The 19,497-nt window shown below is 43.4% G+C and overlaps 1 protein-coding gene across 2 annotated transcripts in view; it reads right to left on the bottom strand.

Moving 5' to 3' along the window:
* The window catches only part of SNTG1 (syntrophin gamma 1), a 358,591-nt gene extending 346,889 nt beyond the window's left edge, over positions 1 to 11,702 (bottom strand). Inside the window, exon 1 of one of the 2 annotated variants that reach the window (XM_056333066.1) lies at positions 10,843 to 11,702. The gene's annotated coding sequence lies outside the window, so the exon portion shown is untranslated. Of the gene's footprint in view, positions 1 to 10,838 lie in introns of both variants that reach the window. The other variant, XM_056333065.1, reaches the window with a different exon arrangement.
* Positions 11,703 to 19,497: the final 7,795 nt, after the last annotated feature.

The raw sequence follows: 19,497 nt of genomic DNA on the forward strand, positions 1-19,497 counted from the left end.
CTTGCTGGAAAGGAAGGTGCCCAGACAATTTTCCTAAGGAAATTAGAATTGTGAAGTGAGGTCCATAACTTGGCTTAGTTTCCACAGACGTCTGAGCACTCTAGAGTCTATTATAAGAACAGGTATGTTAAGAAGCCCAATTTCTCGCAACATTCATCTTGAGCCAGAAATATATGTATATACATACACTGCAGAGCAAAAAGGAAAAGAAATCTTGATGAAGCCACTTTTACATCTCTTCAAACATGAGACAGCCTGAGGATCTCACCAATTTCGATTTTGCTTCTTGTGCACTAAAAGGCCAATCTCAGATCACCAGAAGAACCAGAGCATCTCAACTACATCCCCAAATGGACCTGCAGAAGTCAGTGGTCCATCTAAGGGTGCAACCATGCATGAGGTCCTGCTTTAAATACAGGAAACTTAATGGGACTTTTGGAGAGCAATGACACAGATGCAATCTTTCCCAGACATTTCCCATAGGAACAGGGAACGTGCTTCTGGCAGAACTTTTCTGCATGACTAGCAGGTCCATATTTCAAAGACATAATTCTGAACATTACTGAACAATTACAGTCTTGGGAAGCACAACTTTCCCCTCAAGAACATAAACAGCAGCTCTCTCATTCAACACATTGCTTCTGTCTTTCATGCAGTTCTCTCTCTGCTTTGTCTAGAAATGCAGCTATTCACCTTTTCCTTTTTTCAAAGGTCGTAAATATTCTTTATCTATCACGGCATAAAGAACGCAAAAGCAAACCCACTGTATTTTTCTGCCTTCTTTCAAACAGTCTATTTAGGTGTTCAGAATCCCAGCTACTGGTGATTTCAGGCTTCCAGTCCTGTGGCCATCAAAGAGATGTATAGAAGGCATACTGCTTTATACATATAGTGGTCAGTACTACCATGCAGTAACTATGTCATTTTTATGTCATTCTATGCTCCTGAGAGTAAAAGGTAGAAAAAAAAAAAAACCCCAGAGTGAAAACAGCAGAGTTCCCTATCAGTATCCTTGAATACCTACTATCATTCTCTCTAACGAACAGCTGCTGTGTATGAACATTATATCTGCATCTTTTAACACTTAAAGAGTTTGTCATTCTATCTGCTGAATGGTCATTACTAATGCTCTTCATAAACCACTGTATGCCATTACAAGGTTCTGCTCTACTTCATAAACATTTCACTGACATAAGAAAAGCTTTATTGAAACTAATTCCTTTAAAAAAGATGGAAAATATACTTACAGGTTTCTTTACAGTTTCACTATTGAGATTCAAAGAATACCTCCTGGCTCTGCCATGGTATGCACAGCTAGGGTGAGGAATTGCTGTTAAAGGTGCTGTCTCTCTCTGCACAAAGAAATATGTTGTCTAAGGTCAGCAGCTGAACTGCATCTTCTCCTACGAAAGCACATATAGGTATGTTCACCTGCACATGCAGGTTCCTGACTGTGATTGTTTGTGACAAGTTATTGTAACTTACCCTTTCAGTACTAGAGAGCACACTAAGTCTGTACATATTTCTCACGCAGTACTTCAGATCAGGTCTTAATCTCTCCCTGCTGCTACCCAGTAGAAAACTTAGGTGATTCTTCTCTGATACAGTTTTTTAGAATAGGCAGGCATCTCATTTCTTCATAATGTTTAAGAATATAAACATCTCCTGAAACTGAACACAGAATAAAACCATCAAAAGGCATTCGTGTTTGCATCAACTGTAGCAAACACTCTTGTAAGAAAAGTTTGTTAGAAAATCACGTAAGGTGATGAAGCAGGTGCCATATTATGAGGACTGCCTCCTGCAAAAGTGTTGGTCTGTATTGACCGGAGAAAAACTTTTCTCCTAAAACACAGCATCATGCAATCCTGAACATCACTGGGTGTCAGGAGCTTAGCAGGAAGCTGTACAAGCCTGCAAATTCCTTAAATCTGTTCTCCTAGCTTTACAGGAGCTTGTCCAGATCCCCCTGATTCACTACCTACACAAAAACAGGCTGTCTTGAATCTACTGGTTTCGCAAGACTAAGAACAAGAGCTAACAAAAAATGCCGCAAGAGTCCTTCTCCACTGTTCCAATACTGACATCCCATACTTTCTTCCAAACATTTCAGCTGCGAAGTCTGGAGGCTGAGGGGAGAGATTCAGGTCCCTTGCCTGATGACCCTCTCAGAACTGGACGGGTTCCCCCAGTGCTGGCCATTCAGTCACACTGGATGGGAGTCTTCATTTTAACAAAGCATTTGTTCAAGGATCAAACCTCTGATATTTAAAACACTTTGTTTTACCATCACCCCCAAACTTGCTTTACCTGTCTAACAAGAATTTGAGGAATACCTCTCTCTCCCTGTATAACACACTTTTTCCTTAACCAGAGATATCAACCAATCCACATGTTAGTATCATTCCTTCTTTGCAGAACTCCCCATCTTACTTATGGTAAAAAGCAGTAGTCATACAGCAGTTACATTAAGATCATGATCTCTGGCACATTATCAGCTTTTTTAGAGAAAATATTCAGTTAAGTGTGAATCTCATTAAATTCAACAAGGCCAAGTGCAAGGGCCTACACGTGGGTCAGGGTAATCCCAAACTTGAATACAGGCTAGACAATGACTGGATTCAGAGCAGCCCTGCAGAGAAGGACTTGGGGATACTGATGGATGAAAAACTGAATATGAGTCAGCAATGTATGCTCACAACTCAGAAAGCCAACCATATCCTGGGTTGCATCAAAACAAGCACGACCAGCAGGTAAAAGGAGGTGATTCTCCCCCTCTACTCAGCTCTCATGAGACCTCACCTGGGATACTGTCTCCAGCTCTGGAGTCCTCAGTACAAGAAACACATGGACCTGTTGAAGCGGGTCCAGAGGAGGGCCACAAGAATGATCAGGGGGCTGGAGCACCTCCTCTGTGAGGACAGGCTGAAAGAGTTGGGGTTGTTTAACCTAGAGGAGAGAAGGCTCCAGCGACACCTTATAGTGATCTTCCAGTACCTAAAGGGGGCCTACAGGAAAGATGGGGAAGGAGTCTTTATCAGGGAGTGTAGTGATAGGACAAGGGGTAATGGTTTTACACTGAAAGAGAGTAGATGTATGTTAGATACCCAGGAAAATAATCTTTACTGTGAGGGTGGTGAGGCGCTGGAACAGGTTTCCCAGAGAAGCTGTGGATGCCCCATCCCTGGAAGTGTTCAAGGCCAGGCTGGATGGGGCTTTGAGCAACCTGGTCTAGTGGAAGGTGTCCCTGCCGTGGCAAGGGGGAAGGGGGGGGTGGGGGTGGGGGTGGGTTTGGAACTAGATGGTCTTTAATGTCCCTTCCAACCCAAACTATTCTATGGTTCTGTGATTCCATGGCAGGGTAACTGATTGGACCAAGCAGGCTTTCTGCTCCCCAAACATGACTCAATTAGGTCTACAGTGTAATAGTCTATGCCCTAAATATAATTCTCTACATAGTCGAAGTATATCCTCAATCCTTTATTTCCTTGAAGAAAACAGTAACATTGTATCACACCAAATTATCACTTTTAGGCAAAAATGAGCTAGTTCAGGACTGAAATCTGAAAATATAACTAGAAGTAATAATATCTAAGTAATCTTGTCCAACACTGAAAAAAAAAGGGTGCATATATAATGTATGAACTTAACAAAAAAGGTCCAATTAATTTCAGTAGATGCTGAATGATGATCTGGTAATTTGCCAGGGACCTGGTCCTCAAATATTTTCTTTTTCCATTTTCCAAAATGCTTTCTCACAAAAAAGCATGTTTTTTCTGTAGTTTGGCAACTGTAGCTAATATATAATAGCAAAGAGTTAACTAAACGTAAAAATCAAGTCTGATTTCAAAAAGGGAAAGTCATGGACTCAGTCCTGTAAGCACAGAGTATATAATGAATAATATACTAATCTCAATAAAGAGCTGACTATAGACACACAGAAGCAGAGCACAGAAAACTACAGCATTTCAGACTTGAGAAAGCAATCAATTGGATTCAAATGTACTACATGTGGAAAACTATACTTGAGAATAACCTTGAGATTTTTCATTTCAGTAAGAAGTACTGTAATATCATGAAGAAGTTAAAAAAGAGACAATGAGGCACATGAAAAGGCCTGTTGTGCAGATGCATAGCGATAAATGGCAATATCAAATAACTGTTAATGACTGGATTTCTCTATTAATCAGTGAATGCAATGAATACTTATATAGTCCATCTGAAAATAGGAAGATTTTGGTGGGTTTTTTTAAATAACAAGAAAACGTTGCAATGATAAATAGCATTGAGAACATGGATAATAATACAACAGAAAGAATGTATAATCATTGATCAGTAAGATCAGCTCCTTCTTAGTAGATTAAATAGGTTATTAAATGTAGTGAAAAAGAAAACTGCTGTATATAACTGATTAATAAACTGAACTTTAAGTAATTTTAATTAAGACATCCCAAGAAAACAGCTCAGACAACCTCACAACTGCATAAAACAGTTGTGAAAAGAAGCATATGATGAAACATTATTACAGAGCTTAAAAATTAACTAGCTGAAAAGTGTAATGACATGGTGTAGAAAGAAATTCTCCATTTGTACATTCAATTTTCCAGGGTGGTCCTTCCTAATCTCATCAAGCTAAAGAAAAGCCAGAGGTGATCATCATCAGATGCTGTCATGATTTCTATATATTTTGCTTGGAAATATCTAGCACAATTACAGTAGGCTTCCTCCAGTAAAATTTCTTCACAAATGTCACTGTATCTGACAGAGAAGTTACTTCAGCTGAAAAAGCAACAGAATAGTTATTTTTGCACTCTACGTTAAAAGAGTTGCTTAGTTTGCGGACAGGGAGCCCTGCCCCTAAGTGCACCCCTGGCAGAGGCCAGTCATGCTCCATTCATAACGTGTTAACCGCTCCTCAGAATGGTAACCCCGCCTTGCTTTCACATCCATCCCTCCATGTTATTAAAGCCTAACGCTGATTTTGAAAAGACTACTTTTTATTATATATTATGTTCTGTGTTCATAAAGTTATTTCATAAAAAAGCAAACCACATAACCCACAGAATGAGAATGAAAGCACTCCAAATGTTAAACCCCACAGAGACACAGACAATCTGATGCTGATTTTTACTCAAAACCTGTCTTCTTCAGTGAAGAGCTGAACACAAGCATCAGTGTTGTTTTCTTGCACGACAACAACTGCTCTGCATGTACCAAACCCTTATATTGCCACAAAAATGTTTTTCATTAAATAACTGACTAAAACAGTTGTGTGAGGAAGTGTTTGTGAATTCTGTTGCATCCAGGCACATACAGCTGTGATACCAACCAGAAATGGATACAGGCAGACAGCTGTGTGTGATGAAACCTAGAGCTGCAAGACAACTGTAGAGCTGATGATTTTCCCCTCCTTTTTCACTTGTAAAAATCTTATTAGCACAGATTAATTCTCAAAAGCTGATTATAATATATATAAAATTACAGGAGAGAGAGCAGAGAGTTCTTTTACAAGCCTAATTCTAATGGCTTTACTTCTATAGGGGTCACAAGCAAGCCAAAGAAAATCAATGTCCATTTGTGTTGCAGAAGCTGAAACATACAGTTCATTCTTCACAACTGTTAAAATAGTCAATCAAAATACTTTGCTATGTAGAGCGACTAGAAAAAGCTGTCTCACATAATTTTTCTGAATGAAGATATATTTAGAAACAGTAAAGCATTTCATAAAAAGAATTGCTGAAACAATCCTGTAATTAAGAATCAATGCTTTACAGTAAGGCAAATATTAACAACTATATTATCTATGAATATAACATTTTGAAAATATTTCCAAGGTCTTAGAATATACCTGTTGAAATCATTGACATTCTTTACACTAAACTAAATAAAAATAGCAAAACTGTCTTTACACTAAGAAAGTCAGACGGTAGGATTACTATCACTTGTCAGACTGTCATCTATACAGGACGATTTCAAATTCCCTTTAGTTTCTGACAGAAAGGTGGGGGGGGGGGGAAGAATGTCATCAATAGCACTCCCATTCTTACTTCTTTATGGATAGCCGTATTCTTTTAAATAAATATAATACAACAGGTGGAGGGAAAAATGTATTTTGTTTTATTCTAACTGCCTTTTCTCACAGTTAAATATAAATCAATATAAATAATTTGACAAAAGCAATACAAACTTTACTTAAAAAGTTACTTAACGTCTTCAACAAGAAATGCAGTACACTGTCCAGTATTTGGAAAAAAAAAACATTGAGGATGAACAAAAAATACAATAAACCCAAACTTTAGAGCAATGCCATGAATAAACTGTTCCTCCTCTGACAACGTTATCTCAGAGGCTCTAAGCAAGGAACACTTCAGAAGTGCTTGACGCCATCAGCTTTAAAAGCACACGTTTGAACCAAAATCTCACCAGACCAGGGAAGGAACACCCAAATCTAACAGCAAGTAACAAATACTACATAGGAAAAAAATGAAAAATCCAACACTCTTGAGATGAGATCTAGATGATAATTCTTTGCAGAATAATCCATTGAGCCAACAATTGCACTCACGGCACCTCTGCAGCCATGAATTCTTTCACAGACTCAGTACCAGTGCCAGTATTAAAGCAGTGAAACATCAGTGCCTTTAGCTCAACCACATCTCACACAGGAATTTCAATGGCTGTTGAAAAGCACCCTGCGAGCAGCAGTGTGGGACTTTTGCTCTACTCCAGGGCTTGTTCCACTCCAGGAACATTCACTTCCACCCTCGGGGCAAGACTATGTTCAGCCCTGTTCAGTTCCTGGCATCCATCCACATCTTACTATTAAAGTCATTCTGAATACCTGAGTGGCAGCACAAACCTTCTCCAGCAGTATCATCTGTCCATGTTTTGGCCTTGCATGAAAACCCCAACTCCATCTTTTAGAACAATTACACATATTTAACTCCAAGCTACTGTTACTCTCACATCAGTATCACAGTGAAGAACTTCTGTCCAAGACTACCCAAAATAAACTGGAGAAGAAGTAATTAAATTAATCTCATCCCAAGCACTCTTCTTGATGAGTTTCCCTCTACTCATTACTTTAATAAATTGAAGAGAACAAGTCCCCAGAAAGCAACCCAGCCCTTGGCCCCTGCACCACCAGACTCATCACACAACCGAGCGTTCCACCTCTTTTGGCCGACTCAAGCTAATTACTGAAGCTAAGGCCCAGAGTCCCAAACGACAGTGACAGCCACATTTGAAGTGCGCAGTGGAAAAAAGCTTTGTTTCCATATCACGTAGCTCAGCTTCTTCATAAGGAGTAGAAACATCACCTACTAACTCAGTCTCTCAAGATGGGCAATAATATCTGCCTTAGATAATTAAATATATCTGTGAATTTCACTGGCTGTCTCTCCACTGCATTTCCTGGTGTTGACCAGAGCTATATCTTTCAAGCGTGATCTGTTTTGTGGCGGGGTTTAGTGGTTTGGGGGGGGTTGGTTGTTTGTGTTTTTTTTTTCCTAACGAGTGCTTTCTTACCTTCCTGTGATCTGCAACATGAATGCAGAAAATTTAGGCTGGCCACAACAACAGTAAGCCTTTCTGGCTCTTCCACTTCTGGTAGGTAAAACTCAGGGCAAATACAGAAGGTCAACTGTGTAATCATGCTGAGCCAATGTCACAGCATATTGCCAGAGGTAAATGTTGATGCAGCAGACCCAAATTGAAATTCAACCCACCCACATTCAGTCCTATCCCCAGAAACCTGAACTGAAAGCACAGCCATGAGAAGAGCCAAGAAAGACTACACATTAAATCCACTTGACATTTCCTATCATTCACTGCAATTCCTTACCTTTTTAACAATGCATGAAAGCAGACCTAGCAATGACTAGCACTTAGAAATACTGACAGTATCACAGTTTTCCTAGTAGCTCAGGCACAAGGACCACTAAATTACAAGCATGAAGAAATGGTACTTACCTGAGCACTTGAGAGGGAAGAACTGAGGGCTGACTACAGGGTCTTGTTTGTTTCTTTGTTTGGTTGTCTTAATATCAGTTTAGGAAAACCCAACTCAATTGTGTTGGACTGACTAGAAAAAACATGCTTAACTGCTGATATGTTTAATTTTGCTTACAGGTCTTTCTGTCAGTTCATTAAAGTTATGCCTGACAAGCCAAACAGCATGTCTGAGCAAACATGAAAAGAAAAGTAATCTCTGAGCTTGCCCTGAAGTTTCTGACTCAAGTCAAAATCTTCTCTATTAAAGAGATTTGCATAGTATTAAAATAAAAATGCATACTATAAAGTTGAATATACTGTACTTTGGAAATCTCCAATTCAAAAGATACAGGCAATCAGGGATACAGAACATTAAGAAGGATACCAGAGTAGCCTTACTGTATGACGGCCACTCCTGAATTTTTAAATTTAAGAACTACACACATTTTAAACTGAAATATAAATACACAGAAAGCCTTTCTGACAAGTACCAAGTAAAATATAAAGAAAATATATGAAGATAAAGGGTCTTGATTAATATCTTAAAAGTCATTGTTTATAATTATATCCTTAAACACCTCAGGTCTTACCTCCCCCTTTCTTTTCAAGCTTCTAACAGGAGAGAGAGAAAAAAAAGTGTTTCCTCTTTTCTATCAGACCGCGTGAAAAATCGGTTCTTTGGCCACGTAACAGAGTGAAAACCTGGCTGTAAGTGAAAGTCTAGAGCACCATGTTCTTTAATTCAGTGATGGGGACCTTCATTAGATTATCTCATAGCTAGGGGACAAGACACTGCAAAAGCCAAATGATACATCATTAAATTATGTTTTCTTCCTCTCCAGGCAAAGAGCGAGTATAGCATTAGATTAGTTTGCAAGACTAAAAAGAAAGGGAAGAAAAGGGCTCTGTAACACGTATCAGAAGTGACAAAGCTAATACAATTTTTAAAACCCATTTATTTATATTATCAGGTATAAGCAGTTATTTATGCTAATTGTGGAACCTTGGATGTAATATATAGCCCAAAAGAATTCCCGATCAGTGCATGCTTCAGTGTTTTATGATCTCCGTTGCACATGCCTAGTGAAAGCCTGCCACTCTGCAACAGAGGAAGGAATTACTACAGTAAAACCACAGTCAGACTTTGCTAAAAACTGTCCTTTTTTGATATGACACAGAAGCAGCTGAGTGTTTTAAGTAATGGATAGGTTTGGGTCCCACAGTCTAGTAACAGTTATTCTAACTGTCTTTCACAGTATCTTCAGGGAGTCAGAAATATGAACCACAGGAACACTCCCCATAAACTGCACTGAAACAAATGACACTCCCCTCAGCCAGTTACCCACAGTGATCTCTATCCACCATTATGGGAAAGGCTAGGCTTACTTTATCTTTCTGCTATAAACTTGAGTTAGTTACATGTTCACCACACTGACATCCCAACATCTTTTGATCTTATTATGTCATTATTGCCCCTATGCAAAAATGTGTATTTCAGTGCATAAAAAATATCCCTTGCTACTGACAAATCAAAGTATATTAACCCGGGGAGCTGAGACCGCCACGCACACCCAAACACCCCTTTCGTGACAGATCTCTGTCATCAGAAAACGAAATATCCAAAACTCAATAAACATTTCACACACAGTGACACTTCTGCAGGAGCATATGCCTCCCAACACTGCAACTTCCAGCACCATTAGCAAGTTACTTCCCCAACTTATTTCCTACACACATACCATGCCCAGTGCCTCTGCTGAAACTACCACGTTCACTGGAACTGGCTGAGCTCTTAGTGAAATGTCAGAGCTTGGTTATAAATCTGTGTAAATGCTTTTATTCTGCGCTGCTTTCATGTTAGAACAGAATGCACATCAAGGTCACTGTAAAAGATTGTCGTTTTCAGGCTCATACAGAGCACACCAAGGAAATCAATAAAAGCAAACTTAATTAACTGTCTGAAGTTCTGTCTTCTCTCAAACCTGCCCAGAATTTACATCTCTATCCCCTGAGTTTCAGAGACGGGTGTTTCATAGATATGGGAAGGCTTCTTGGCTAACACGCTATCAGCACTGAAAGGTGAACTGGAGAATTCATTCTTTGCGGTGTGACAGGTCTGATCCGAGCTCTCTGAGTTTTTAGCAAGAGATTACAGCCCCATGGGCCTCCTCCTTTGAAGCAGAGTTCCTTCGAGAGCAGAATTAGTCCCCTGCCTACAACCTGTACTCCACAGACTGAAGTAAATCACAGTCAACTTTTTGTTGCATTGCAATGTCAAGTACAGTCATAAATATCCACAGGCTAAAAAGTAAGCAAAACAAACAAGGCTGGGCAAACCATATCGTCACGGCAAAAGCACCTCAAAGAAACTCACCAGGTAGGGCACAAGAAAGTTAAAGGCACAAACGTAAACTCTGGGTTCACTACCTTAATCCAAAAGGGGGTCTCAAAGGTTAACACGCACCCTGCCTCTCTCCTACAAGAAGCGCAGATGGACAGCAATTAAGACTCCTGCAATTTAGTTACAGCTCAGCACAAAGGAGAAGGCATTTTATCCTAACGCTGTAGGAAGGCACCATCTCTCACCGCGGACGAAGAGCGAGCAGCGGGACGCCGCGCTCCCCCCCGGCTGGGCGCCGCGTCCCCGCGGCCGGCTCGGGCAGAGTTGGAGCGGGGCGCCCTGCAGCCCCCGCCACCACCCCCCGCACCTCTGCGCCTGAAAACGGCCGCTGGCGCCGCCGACCATCCTCCCTCCAAACCGGGAGCGGGCGACCAACAGCTGCACAAAATAAAAGTCACTCGAGCCGAAGGTAACGCAGCGAAGAGGGCGGCAGAGGAGCACTTACTTGCCTGTACACCGCCGCCGGACGACCTCCTCCCAGCCGGTGAGACGCTGTGCCGCCCGTCCTCCTCGGACCGCTATTTCCAAAATACTTCCACAGGGCGCCGGCACATCTCCGGGCTCATCCGGAACGCGCAGGGAGCCCGGCCGCCGCACCCCCCAGCCCGGTGCCCATGGTGCCAGCCACAGCCCCGGCCACTGGCGCCACTTCCCGCCGGCGCTGCCTCGGGGGCTGCCCGCCGGCTAACACGGCATCGCACCCAGCCGCCGCCACCGGCTCAAACTCCGCCGCCGCGCCGAGGGGGAGCGTGGGGCTCCCCGCGCCCTTCCTGGAGACGGAGCGGGGGCGCCGGGCGGGGGCGTGCGGGCAGGCAGCGCCGCCCCTCCGCGGCGCCGAGCGGCCAGGCGAGGCGAGAGGAGGCGAGGCGAGGCGAGGCGGCGCGCCACCGCGGCCGCAGCCAGCCGCGGCGATGCCCGCCCCGCCCGGGACCCCCGCCCGCCCCCCCGCCGCTCCCGGGGCGCTCCGTAACACCGCCCCGCTGCCGGCGCCAGGAGATCCGGTGACGCGCAGCCCTCCCCCAGGGCCGGCCCCCGCGGCGGAGCGGTGTGAGCGGGCGGCGCCGCGGCGCGCCGGGGGACGCCTGACGCGGGCAGCGAGAGCCTCGGCGGGGCCCGCCGGGGGAGCGGGGCCCTTGCACCGCGCCCGGCGGCCGGCGACCCCCGGCGGGCGGGGGCAGCGCGCCTCCGGCCTCGGCGCTGCTGGAGGCGCTGGAGCTGGCGGCCCGCCGGGGGGCGGCGGTGTGCCCCCAGGCCGCGCAGGGGCGCGCTCGCCCGGAGCTCGCGGAGCTCTCCCCGGTCCTGAGGAGCCGCGGTGCCGGCTGCACCCCGCGCCCAGGCGGGAAAGTTGTCAGCCCCCTCCCGCCTCAGGGAGCCTCCGCTCCTGCTCAGCTTCCCCGGCTGACGTTCCTCCTGGCTGCGTGCCTGGGTCCGGCTGGCCGCTCGCCAGGGAGGGCACACATCGCCCCGCGCTGGGAAGGCATTCGGTGCCGGTTTTGCCGCTGGGCCAGGCGGGCTTGGCGCGGCAGGGGCGCTGCCGGTGCGGGCGCGACCTGCTCCCCGCCGCCTCCCAGCCCCCAGATCGGGCCACGGCTCCGCGGCCCCTGCCCCGCACCGCAGCACAGGGAGCCCCGCTCTCCCCAGCTGCCTCGGACAAGGCGGGGGCACAAAGGCAGCAGAGGGGTCTGTGGGGTGTCCCCCCCGCCTCCCTAAAGCCCTGCGGGGGCCTCCCCCACCCCCGCACGCCCGGGCCTCTCGCAGCAGCACACGGTGCCCCGCTGGAGACCACCCCGCAAGCATCGCCCTCCCCGTCGGGCTGCGCTGAAATGATAGAGGTTAACTAGCAGGTCGGAGAGACATACACGCACGCCCGTATATGTAGCACACATACATATATGTATGCACACACCGCATACGCGCAAGCCGGGACCGCCAGGCACCCGCCCGCCTCCGCGAAGGCTGCGGGGGCGGAGGAGAATTAACGCGGGGGGAAAGGAGAAAGAGGAGCCCGGGGCAGCCTCCCGCGGAGCCGCCGCACACGGAGCCGCCCCTCGGCAGCGCGCCCCTGCTCGCGGGCTGCGGGGAGCAGCCGTTCCCGCGGCGGGGCCGGAGGCGGACGGGCCCGCAGCGGGTGCGGAGCGGCCTCGCTGCCACCCGCCAGCGCGGGCAGGGGAGTCCCGCTGCAGCTCGGTGCGGGGCCGACCCGTCGGGGTGCTCTGCTAGACTGGGGGGGGGGCAGGGGGACCGGCCGTGGCCTCGTCCGCATCCGCTGGGGCCCGCTTTAGCTCTTGGCAGTGTTTTCCTGTAGTCAGGCGGAGGATGGTCAAAATTAAAAGGCCAGTAAAAGGAGACTGGGGTTTGCTTTTCTGTAGCTCCTCTGCCAGCCCTTTTTCTCTGAACTCATTTAGGCTTCTTGGAATTAAAAGTAATCTTCCTACGCATTTTAGAGTTAAAGGGTCCTCTTCCACCAAGCTGCTGCAAACCTAAGCCATTAAGGGGGAGAAGGATTTAAAAAGGCGGCTTTGTGAAAACTAAATGCAGGGACAATGGAATTGCTCTGAAGAGTATAGTTAATCGTTGAGTTGATAAATGCATGAGAACATGCAGTGATAGGTTTCGTGCCTAATTGAACATATTTGTACTTCAGTTCTCATTGAGAGATACAGATCCTTATCTTCCCCCTGTGTCTTAATACTGATTGATGTTAACAGAGTTCTTGATAGCTACCAGCTAGCCAAGTTATCTGCCCTGTTGTGGTTCTGCTGAAAGATTGAGTGGTTTGAATGGACAGTTCTCCTGACAAAATTGAAAAAATAAATGATTACAACTATACCTATATTAGGACTAGGATGATTGAAATACATGTCTGAGAAGTGAAATGAGTGAAACGTAATGAACCAAAAACTCTACAAAGTCAAACACAGAAGTGGAACTGTAACCCTACTTGTTCATGCCCTGCTGAGAAAGCCGACGCTCAACCCTTGAGAGCAATTTTTAAACGAATTGGAAACAGATAATATTTTACATTCTTTTAACTACCTTAACTACCTACCCAGTCCCGCACTCAAATTCTAACAGGGACAACCTCCCGTTTTCATTGTTGAAGCCACCTTCATATATCACTCTGAAACCTGGGTATATATTAATTGGTAGATGCCATGTTCCCCCACCCACAGGAAGATCTGTTATCTTTTATGGAGACCTCTTTCTCTGTTCTTTGTGTCACAATGAAGAGTGGAATAGTTTAAGCAAGCAAGGAAACTTTGTTTTCACAAGAGGAAGTTGTTATAATTTTCACTGCAGGATCTTTCATACTGTTCCTACGTTTACTAGAATACATATGTGTTAGTTACAAGTTTCATTGGCAGTAAGAATGTGCTGAAGATGAACTTTATCAAACCAGGTGAAAACAGTGTGCCATATTTTTAATTATTAAACTGATGCCACGTGATTGCATAAAATAAGTGTGACTGCCAGTTTTACACACAACTAGAAGGATAATTTTATGTTGTATTTTTCTTCAGGCAGCACAAACAAAACATAAGGTTCTCACATATATGGAAATCCCATTTCAGGTCAGCTTAGGATGTAGCCAAAACCATGAAGCAACATTTAATGTCAGAGTGGGTAAGCCAGAATTGGTTTTGTGTAGTATGGTCAAAGCTAATTAAGACATTTCATATAATGAGCTGGTTGTAGGTTGGCTTCTGTTGTAGGTTCTGCAGCTTCAGCAAACTGGCACCACTCAAGTCACCAAGGATGGAGTGACAAAGGAGGAACAGTGTTAAAAATGGAACAAATTGAGGCTAAGCATGAAGATAAAATGTCATTGTTTAAAAAAAAGATGGGGATGAAAGGAAGAATGTCACCCAACAAGACAGCGAGTGACATTCTTTGTAAAACTGTATTGACTATCTATCTGCAAGAGGTCATTTGTCTTCTTTTCCCTGAGCAAAATTATTACAGCACCCAGTCTCTTTTTTTCTAGTTAAAGTATAGTTCACTTTGATTATCGGCAGTGATTCTGACATTTGGCAGCCAAACACTGGTGCATATGTCTGTCACATGTAAGCCTCACTGTGAAAGTGCTGGGAAATTAAAAGCAGAGAACTAAGGCTTTGAAAAAGTGGATGGGGAAAGAAACTATCAGTAGTAGCAGACAATTAAGATGAATATATAAGACAGATGTTACAGATGCTCTGGGGAGTAGAGGGGAGAGCCTTTTTATCCAACAGTGGGTTTTATGCAACAGGTTTTCCATGCATGTAGCAGGTCCTAGCACCTGTGGGAACACATCATGGCTCTCCGCTGCTACCTATTCTTTCCTTGGCAGAGCCTTATTCTTTATCAATTTTAAGCCATCAGCAATATGAAGCACACTTCAGTCTGCAAATGAAGGCAAGGTATACTCCTATTTTGAATATGAAAATCTGTTCCTGAAAACAGGCATGGTTCATGTTAATTGCAAGCACTTTTTTCAATGAAAAAGTGCCTTTAATAGACTTCTAGATGCATTTTTAATTATTCCAAAGTATTGAATCTCATCTACTCACATAAAAATGCTCTGTAAAAATACAGTATCAGTCTGTAGGAAGAACTTAATAAGCAGAATATCAAACAAATTGAAGTGAAATTGACTCTATAAGAATAGCATTAATCTGTTTCAATGTCCACTTTTGGAAAACATAGCAATCAGAATAGCAACTGTAACTCCCTTAAGGACAGGTCTCACACGCTTTATAATACGTAGGTCACAAGGTCATCTGGAAGCACCTTGGTACTCCCTATATTGAGTTACAAATGCAGAACACATTCCTGTTTTCTGATGACTGTATTCTTTTTCATTTCCATTCACAGACTGGTAATAATCCACACAACCAAGTCCAGAAATGTCTATAAACATATTCACCATATTTCCCCACAACTAGTCTAAACTAAACTTCAAAAAATACTTGATTTACCAGTGTCCGGCATGCTTACACAAAATAACATGTAATTTGTCACCATGGCTTGTAATCTGTAATCTGAAAATCTGACTGGGGAAATGATGGAGACCAAAATAGCCTTTCAGTCTGTGGGTGGCCAAAAAAGCTGCAGCTATAGTCCATTATATTCCTTGCTGCAGTGATCTGTTTCACAAAAGCTCTTGTCAATGCATTTAAAATTCACACTCACATAGACCCAAAGAGAGACATGGGAATTTGTTCAGACTGGAACCGAATATGCTTATACATTAAAATCCCTCTCTTCACATGTAAACAGGATATTAGCAATTCTATAAATTCTATGTGAATTTTACTTTGAAATCCTGAGCTTTTCAAATCATCTCAAAGCTTGGAGGATTTAAACCCATATACATGGAAACCAAACAGCAGAGAATCTCAAAAAAAACAAACTGTGAAGTTCAGTCTTAAATTCATTCCATAATCCCAAATTTTATACCCAGCCTGTACTTCATGTTCAGCACTGTTATTATTTATGCCTGTCTATAATTGTCTTGCGTCTCATTAATGGGTATTTTTAACCTATAAGAGAATTTGGATTAAATTATAACAAAGGATTTTAATTAGTTTCAGGGAAATTATGTATGTTATCTGCCTTAGTAACTAATTTATTAAAATCAATTATCACAAATCAAAAAAGGCAAGTAACAAATCATAGGCTATAAGTAGTAGGACCTAAGAAAATTATGAATTACTTTTTTATGTATTATCCTCAGTAAAAAAAATTATCTTTGTACTTTTACAGTTATCCTATTTCTTCACCAAAAGAAGATAAAATGGCCCTCTGGTCATTTAAAAATCAGTTTTACACATTGCATTACTCAAAACTGTTTTTTTCCATTTGGAAGCCAAATAACTTAAAAAAAGATAAGTAGTATTTGAAGATAACTAACTTACAGTCTGTAGCATTTATAAGTCTCCATAATAAAACTAAAGATCACTAAGGATGTGAAAGAATTTATTTCTGTTACCTTCATGATTTTTGAATTGGTAGTTAAAAGATGAGACAGCAGAATTCAAATATGGGATGTAATCTGCAAATAATTTAATTGATTAAAGCATTTTTAAATATATCTGGATACAGCCATAGTTTATGAAATGATTGCTATGTTCCTGGCATTAAAGATCATTAGTATGTACCTGAGACAATTTTTGTGGATGGCATAAAAGTCAGTTTTGCCCCAAAGTTGAAACCACTCTGCAAAGAGGTATTCAGGCTTAGGTACAAAATTACACCTGTTGCAGTTAATGCCTAACAGATGGGTATTAGGGCATCCTCTGCCCAGCCCGAGTGTCTGCCTGGAGGAGGATGAAGAGAGCAGTGGCTCTTTAATCAGCAAATGCTTTCAGATAGCTCAATATTTTTTTTAACACTCATAGCTCCCAGTCAGAGAAAGGGGATGAAAAGGAGCTTTTTCTGAAGCTGCCAAACAATTGCAGGGGGGAGTGTCTGCCTATGGACAGCCTTTCTGTGTGAAGCCACCACAGCATCCCTCCATACCTTCAATAGAAAGGGCAGCTGCTTTAGCTCAGATTTCCCTCCTCAGCTCCACAACAGTGATGTGGTGCTCTGTGAATGAATTTAGTGTTTGCTGTAATGCAAGGAATGCCTGCTTCATTGTAGAGAAGGGGATGTTGGTGTTTCTTGGTTTGAGGAACATGATAGGCGTATGTAATGCCAGACACTGTGCTGATGCTCAGTATACATAAGAAAGAAAGAACCTGGCCTACTTTGACCAGCCTGCAAAAAAAAGTAGTTTTCTACTACCATGCACAAGGTTTGCAGGCATGACCTACGCCTAACCCTAGGGAAAACCATATGGGCTGTGGGAGCTGCACCATTTGCTGATGTTTCTTGAAGAAACTGACCCTAGCTCAGAACTGTGTGACTTGTTGCATTTCTGCATTAACGAGTGAAATACTCCAGATCTTTAGTTACTGAATAGTCAGCATTGCTCTTCCATCATGTAGACAGTCTTGAAATTTTGGGGGTATTCCCCCTCTTCTAGCCAGGGAGTAACAGTTTACAGCTGTGAAATTGTTTCCCACACCACTGTGTGCTTCTCCCACCCCACTTTGATGCCATCTGCTGAACATGATTCTTACTCACACTGCTCCCAACAGTCCAGTTTGCTGGAGTTCTGTGACTCTGGTCTCTGCTCATCCCCCACCTGATGTTGCTCAGCCCTTTCTACTCAGCACAGCCTGTCCCTGCCCGTAGGCCATCTCAGTTAGCTGTCAGGAAAGGCACTGTTTGCCACCTGAGTGTTTTACCATGGTTGGCCAGAGGCCAAAATGGAGATGAAGGACAACAGCAGAAATAGTAAAAGCACACTTTTTGGAGGTTGTGGGTTTTGTGGTTTTTGCTTTTTATTTTTTAAACAGACTACTTCTAGTCACAGCGAACATGGTGTTATCTACTACGCCAGCCTTCCGGTGATGTTGCACAAAACCTAATGTTTGCTACTTCTTAACTCCAGTCTGATTGAAATGACATAATTAGCACAGCTTCATATGGTTGCCTTGTCCATACCTCAGAAGGAGCACACCTGGGGACTCCTCCACTTCGATGTGCTGCTGCAGAACAGGTCTTCTGAGCAGGTGGCTGCTGAGGGCTCTGTAGGACCTACACCTTCCTGGGTGGTGTCAGGGTGCTCTGAGGCTTGATGGCTCCCGGGAGACCCAGCTGGTATAGTGACAATATGAGGTCCAAGATCAATCTGTGAAGACAACCCACAGATCAGGGTCCAGTTCAGCAAGGTCCATGGCCAGGCACGGGCATGGCTGTGAGAGAACTGCAGGCAGGTGAACCTGCAATGCATGTCTGCATCCTACAGCAGCAACTGGTGGCCCCTTGGAAATGTGGTCCTGGTCCCCTGGGCAGGGGTAGGGGTCCAGAGGAGGCTGTGTGGGAACAGTAGGGACTGGAAATGACCTCAGGGCCCTCACAGTTGGCACAGATAGAAAATACACTTCACCTGTAACAGTGGTGAAGCAGTGCCTGCCACTTTTCTGAAGTAAACCTACTCCAGGACATTTCTTCCACAAAGGTTTTCTGTGCTGCATATACATCTGTACCAGATTATCACTCATTACAAAAACATGAAGGTACCAAGCTGAAGCTCTAGTTCTGATACAGCATTTCCCAAGAGCTGTTGATTCAAGGGCAATGCAAGCCCTTGTGCAGTTCCAGCACTGTTTTTTCTCACAGATGCAAAAGTCACCCACAGCATCTCATTCAGAAATCATGAAATGTGTATTTTTAAAGTAACATAAGAAACACTCATGCAAAATGCTTCTCATTTTTATACAAGGAAAACCACTTTGACATGGGACCTTTAAAGTGTTCCTTCTGAGATACAGTCAGCAGCTATGAAACCTAGGAATGAATTTGGACTATCCACCTCTACTTGTCTTTCACAGTAATAATCTGTCTTCCAAGTATTACCTCTCCATAAATGTTATATATTTCTGAAATATATTTTTTTCACAGAAATAAAATAAAGTATGGAATAAACCTGGCGTTTTTCTCAAGTTATAGATGGTATCTGCTAAAAATAAGAATGATGTCTGCATCACCTTAGTCCTGTATCAGTGCTCTGCTCTTGCTACCTGCATTATCCCCTTCCTTCCACTGGCCCAGGCATATGTGGGATAGCTTTAGCCACACTTAAAAAGCATGAGGAAAGAAAATTAATATCTTGTATATTTAACCAATCATTTTAGCAATTCCTTAATAATTGTTTCTGTGGAGGGAAAATAACAAATAACAGCAAGAAACATGTTGCAGAGTTATAGCCTTAAAATGTTGATAATGTAATTAATATTCCATTTCCTCTAGAAAAAAACATGTATTCTATTTTCTGCCATTGGTGACTTGGAAGTCGAGTTCAGATGATCAGCTTTCCTCTGAATTTCAATTGGCTGACTTTTGCAAATTCTCCTGGTTTGCGCCGACTAGCTATTCATTAGCTCATAATGACACTTTTTTTTCTTTCATTACAAATACTTGCGTAAAAATAATTAATTTATTCTGTTCTGTAAATTTTTAATTACTTTAGTGGACTCTGTTATCATAACTAAAGGTTGACTGAGAAAAGAATA

This window comes from Falco biarmicus, chromosome 3, assembly GCF_023638135.1.
Source record: "Falco biarmicus isolate bFalBia1 chromosome 3, bFalBia1.pri, whole genome shotgun sequence".
NCBI lineage: Eukaryota > Metazoa > Chordata > Aves > Falconiformes > Falconidae > Falco > Falco biarmicus.